Raw genomic sequence first — 6,842 nt, 5'->3', positions numbered from 1 at the left:
CCAAACATTTCTTGATTGTGTTTCAACATTCATTTGAAAGGGGCCTGTTAAATGCCATTAAGGGATGTATTTTTAAATTACCATAATTATTGTATTTTGCAATCATAAACTAATGTCCCAGCTGTCTGTTCAATAAATACATGATGTTAAATATGTATTCAAATCTTTATTTTGTTAATAAGCCACACAAGTTCTGCCTTGTAACGAATACTAGTTTACCTTTTTATAAAAAAGCTGTGATGTGATGTCTCACTGTGCTCTGAGTATATTTATTTTTTAGTCTCTTAAAGGAATAGTTCACCCAAAATGAAAATTTGCTAAAAATGTACTCACCCTCAGACCATGCAAGATGTAGACAAATTTGTATCTTCATAAGCACAGGTTTGGCGAAATGTAGCATTGCTCACCGATGGATCCTCTGTTGTAAATGGGTCCCGTCAGAATGAGAGTCCCAACAGCTGAGAAAAACATCACAATAATCCCCGAGTAATCCACACCACTTCAGTCCATCAATTAATGTCTTCTGAAGTGAAAAGCTGTGCGTTTGTAATAAACAAATACATCATTAAAATGCTTTCATTGCCGAGTCCTCCATCCATAATATTGTTTTCTCCAATAAAAAAGTCATCTCGTCTAAATCAGGAGCGAAATATTCACAGATCAAACACTGTTTACAAACCAAAACAGACCAAAATTGTTGGAAATAAATATATCAGTGGATTTTGATGTGGGAGAACAAAAGGTGATGGATTTTCACTGGAGGAAGTGAAGAGTTCATTTGCAAAAACTGATAACTCCATTTTTATTTTTATTATTATTATTATTATTATTATTATTTTTTTTTTTTTTCAGAAATCATGTTTCCAAGTAATTCACACATTCCAAGTAATATCAATCAAACTGAAGTTGGTTTGTTTTGATTAAGTAATAATAACTTGAACAAATACAGGTCATTTACAAAATTAAAGTCCATTGAAAGTAAGTTTTTTGTTTGTTTGTTTGTTTTGTTTACATATTTAAAGTTTATTTTATAGCAAAAGCCACATTTCATGTTTTAGAGTTTAAAAAACACTCGTTTAATTATTATAATCTCTTCAGATTAAAATGTAGATGCCTGACAAACGTTGTTGTTGTGGTGATCATAATAGACCGTAGAGATGTGATTGCACGCAATAGGGGAGCGCTGAGCACAACCTCTGAGCATTAAAACCCATATATGTCATAGAATGGCATAGTTTAATATAGCGGGGCAGATTGTAACGCAGCGTTACAACATTCCTCATCTGGGTGACTGGACTTTAAAACGGGTTATAGTGCACTGCTAGATCCAGCGAACCATTAAAGAACTATCTAAACTGATAAAGAACAGATTGGAAATTAAAATAATAGCAAATTTGTCTAATTTTAAATGAATACTAAAAACTGAGATGAAAACTTTACTTCAGCCAGAAATGTACTTTTACTATGGTAAAATAAATATTCAGCGATATCTTCAAAAGACTTCTGAATTTTGGCACACTTTTTTTCTCTGTATAGTGTTGATATGGCAACTAGTAAATACTAGTAAATTTGGTTATGCTGCATGTGTGGAAATATTTAAACCACGTGTGTTACAATTAACCCCGCGTTAGTTACTGGCATAAAGTTGGCTTGACGTTGGACGTTGGATATTCACAAATTTAGGGACCGTCTCTAAAGTTACATACGACATTAGTATACACTTTTCTAACTTCAATAGCATTTATAGCGAATGACTTACAGTCACACAGCCAACTGTAAAGTGTTTATGTAGGTGTCAACTATGATGCACACCTTTTACATTTTTGATATTAGCATAAACTGTAAATCATATGTTAAAAATGCTATTTGTTCACTACCAAATGGGCTCAAAAGCAACATTTTCCAAATTTAAAGCTCAATAGCATTTTAGGAGAATCACAGTCACAAAACCAACTATAAAATGTTCATGTAGGTGTCAACTGTTTTACATTTTTGATATTTATTAACATAAACTGTAAGTCATATGTTAAAAATGTGATTTTAAAAATGTAGCGTTTAAACCTATTGGGTAGTGAAAAACCGTATTTTTAATATGTGATTTACAGTTTATGTTAATAAATATCAAAAATGTAAAAGGTGTGCATTATAGTTGACACCTACATGAACATTTTATAGTTGGTTTCATGACTGTAAGTGATTCTCCTCTAATGCTATTGAGCTCTAAATTATGGAAAATGTTGCTTTTGAGCCTATTCGGTAGTGAAAAAATAGCATTTTTAACAAATGATTTATAGTTCATGATAATTAATTTAAAAGATCTAAAAGGTGTGTATTATAGTTGACACCTGCATGAACACTTCACAGTTTGTTGTGTGACTGTAAGTCATTCGCTTTAAATGCTATTGAAGTTAGAAAAGTGTATCCTAATGTCCTATGTAACTTTAGAGACGTCCCTAAATTTGTGAATATCCAACGTCCAATGTCAAGCCAACTTTATGCCAGTGCCTTAGTTTGTGCCCCACGGTTCCCTACACTGAGCTTTTCCCTCACCATTGTAACGCACTGCTTTTGTAGGGTTTCAGCTTTTATTTTCCTTTTACGCCCTAAAGAAGATATTACAGGTTCATCAAGTTCATCGAAGTTATCCATCCTTGATCACTTTTAGTCAGCTAGCACATCTTTTCAAGTAAAAGTAGCCTTGTCACCTGACCTGAATACAGCGCGCTGATTCGCTAAAATGGACTTATCGGTTTCTGTTCACAAACAACAGAGGCGCTTATCGGCTTCTGCAGTAAAACGTGAACTCTCGATGCCTTGGAAATGGACAATACCGGCTTTTTTGACAAAACGTGTTTAGGGTTCATAACCTGCTATATGTGGAGAATAATGCAGGGCAATCAGCTCATTTTTTATTGGTTTTCGCAAATAAACTCTTCAAATGTTATTATGGATTATGTTAGAAATTATGTTAGACAGTTTGAAATGCCTTAATGATACATTTGTTTCTAACAAACACCAGCTTTTTGCTTCACAAGATGTTAACAACCTTATAGAAAATCTAAAAAAAATAGCATAATATAGCATTTAAAATTTAAAATGACTGTCAGCTTATAGGTGCTGTGTGAGTTAAAACCTGTTTTTAAAACATTTTAGAACTCATGCAAAGTCTCAAGCCCCTTTTCACAACGAAAAAAGGAGAATTGAAAAGAGCGGGATCTTGAGGATTTGTGGGCTGATTAAATAATACAAACACGGCTCCCACAGCTGTGACATTCCTCTGTCACGTGAGGGACTCTCACAGCCTCTTATGTGTCTCCAACTTCAGCTTCTATCAGCATCAAACCCACCAGTCTCTTCCCACGTCAGCTGAGATCAGATGCCCTCACGTTTCAGACGAGGACAAACCTAGGGTCTGAAATTAAGCTGGCATTAAAAAATAACAAGACTGTGACCAAGGTTATGATTTATTGAAGAGGCAGAAAGAATGTTTAATAAATTATAAATTCTGAATTTAATGAGCATTTTTATAACCTTTGCTTACATCAGTGCACTTCATTAATGCTGACTTGTTCCTGACTTTAACTGTAGTGTTTTTTTAAAGGCAAAGTGTTCTTTAGCGGAGTTACTTAATCATATGCCTATTATAAGACAGAAACAGAACATAATAAAATACAAACACATTAAACACTGACTAAATGGGAAAAGATGCATTTGCTGTCTTCTGAAAAAGCTCTCAGAACAAAATGATACTGCATTATGTTGTGAATAAGAAATTCAGTAGGCAGAATGCATCAAGTTTTACCTTTCAAATGGCATAGTTTCCTCATTTTTATGTTTAGTGCCCTAGACATGCTTTATTTATTCATATTTTGCTTAATTATACATTTGCTGAGCATTTCACTATGTAAGGGCTTCTTCTGATGTATTTGACAGAGCCCTCGGGCCGCAGGAGTCCTTAACTCAGTCTGTTATGTAACGTTGCTGACTGCACTTTTACTGATGTTTCAGCATGTGCTCCAGGATCCCTCCACACTAGCCTGTTCCTGCGTTCTACCTCACTTCCTGTGCAAATATGCAAATACAAAAATACAATAAAAACCTCTACTTAGCTCAAACATATCATAAAATGAATTTAAACATCCTCGAAAAAATAAATACATAAATAATAGTAATAATAATAATAACAACAACAACAATAATAATTACTGTTAGTTGTAGCAGTAGTAGATTTCAGTATTTTCACTATATTCAGTATTATCAATATTCACTTGAATTCAAGTTTCCTTTAGGACAATCCTGTTTTATTTATTTAGTACTTTGTTTATTTGTTCTTAGTGGTTAAATATTGAATGTCCGTCATAATAATAATAACAACAATAATAATAATAATAAACAAACTATTTATGTAGCTAATAAATTAACATTTATTTGTTTGCCAGTTTATTTTGTTAATTAGTTCTAAGTACAATACTGAATGTTGATAATAATAATAATAATAATAATAATAATAAACAATAATAATAAATATTAATATTATTTGCAGTCCAATATTGAATGTCAACAACAACAACAACAACATAATAATAATAATAATAATAATAATAATTATAATAAAAATTATTATTATTATTACAGTTGAATATTTCAGTATATTCAATATTATCAGTATTCACTTATGAATGAAAGAATGAATGTATGTTAAAAAATTTCATTAATTATTATTTAAGTTTTCTTTAGGACAACCCTTTTATTAGTGGTCAAATACTGAATGTAAATAATAATAATAATAATAATAATTATTATTATTATTATTATTATTATTAGGTCCTCTGCTATTTTCAATACACATGCTGCCCCTTGGTAATATTATTTAAAAAATATTGGATTAGTTTCCATTGTAATGCTGATGATACTCAACTGTATATCTCAACACGAACAGATGAAACTTCTAAATTATCGAAGTTAACAGAGTGTGTTAAAAATTTCAAAGATTGGATGACTAATAATCTTCTCCTATTAAATTTTGATAAGACAGTGATATTACTTATTGGACCAAAAAACAATACACAGAATCTCTTGGCTTACAATCTACAACTACAACTGTTACTTCCACTACAGTCAAAAGTCTGGGTGTTATGTTAGACTGCAACTTGTCTTTTGAAAATCATATTTCTCATGTTAAAAAAACAGCATTCTTCCATCTTAGAAACATTGCCAAGCTATGAAACATGTTACCTGTTTCTGACGCAGAAAAGCTAGTTCATGCATTCATGACCTCTAGACTGGACTATTGTAATGCACTACTAGGTGGTTGTCCTGCATCTTCAATAAACAAGCTACAGATAGTCCAAAATGCAGCTGCTAGAGTCCTTACCAGGTCAAGAAAATATGATCATATTACCTCAATTTTAAAGTCTCTGCACTGGCTACCTATTAGGTTCTGCATCAGTTACAAAATATTACTTCTTACCTATAAGGCCCTTAACGGTTTAGCTCCAGCGTACCTAACTAGTCTTCTACCACGCTACAATCCATCACGCTCCCTAAGGTTGAAAAAAGGTGGACTATGGGTAGTTCTTAGGATAGCAAAGTCCACTAAAGGAGGTATCTAGATTAAATCTAGATTAAAGACACATCTTTTTAACCAAGCATTCAAATAATGCATCTCATAAACTTTTACTGCAGTTATGTCTGATCAAATGCACATTATTATTCTTTAGCTCTGGTTGAACAAATCTTTCTTTGCTTGGTTTGAACAGCAGTTACGCTAATTATGTTTCTATTTGTTCTCTGTTTCTGCCATGGAACTGACATCCCGTGGTAACTAGGAATTCACAAGCTTCAGTCTGGATCCAGAACACTTAAGAAGAGATGATGCCAACCCCTCAGAGGACCTCACTGCACTACTGAATTTTGCTACTAATTTATAGTGTTCTTTGTCTGTTTGATTACGTCATTAATTGATCTTTACCATACATCTCTGCCATATGTACATCAACTTGACATAGTCACCACTAGTAAGCTACTACTAAATATATTGTAAAAACTTTAATTTGCTGTTAAGTTGCTTTGCAACGATATCTATCATGAAAATTGCTATACAAATAAATTTGAATTGAATTTGAATTAATAATAATAATAATAATAATAAAAATCAATCAATCTAATCACTGCAGAAGTACTGCAGAAATGTTTTCCTCAAAAAACATAATTTCTTTACGACTGAAGAAAGAAAGTCATGAACATCTTGGATGACAAGGGGGTGAGTACATTATCTGTTATTGTTTTGTTCTGGAAGAAAGGCCTTGTGTTTGAATGAGGTTTATCGTGAGGCTCACCAGCAGAACATGTTCCTGAATCAACACCCTTTGTTATTCTTGGATCGCTCTGATTGACCAATCACTGCCATGAGATTTGGAATCATAGTTATGACTGGCTCATGAAATCAGCAGAAGGTGCAGCAGGTGTGCAGCTATAAATCCACTGTCCATTTGGGGGAAAATTTCCAAAAGGATATTTTAGTCTCAGATAGTTGGAGGAAGTAGAATGAAAATCTTCAAGTGACAGTCTCTCCTTTTATTTGCCGCTTTTCGGTCACTGCAGCTTCAGGGCTGTCTGTACAAACACAATTTATGGCACTATTAAAAGACCAAGAACAAAAAGGCAAGCAGTACAAATACATAAATAGACTTCAGTGAGAAAGAGATAAAGAGAGAGAAAATAACAGTTAGCCCTAAAAGTAGCTTGAAATAACTACCTACGTGTATCGCCTACTAAATTAAGTCCACAAATAAAGACTTGTTTAACTGTGTAATTTCCAAAACATGTCGTATTTGACGTTA

Source organism: Labeo rohita, chromosome 20, assembly GCF_022985175.1.
Source record: "Labeo rohita strain BAU-BD-2019 chromosome 20, IGBB_LRoh.1.0, whole genome shotgun sequence".
Classification (NCBI taxonomy): Eukaryota; Metazoa; Chordata; class Actinopteri; order Cypriniformes; family Cyprinidae; genus Labeo; species Labeo rohita.
The sequence above is the reverse complement of the archived record's forward strand: the minus strand, read 5'-3'. Positions refer to the sequence as shown.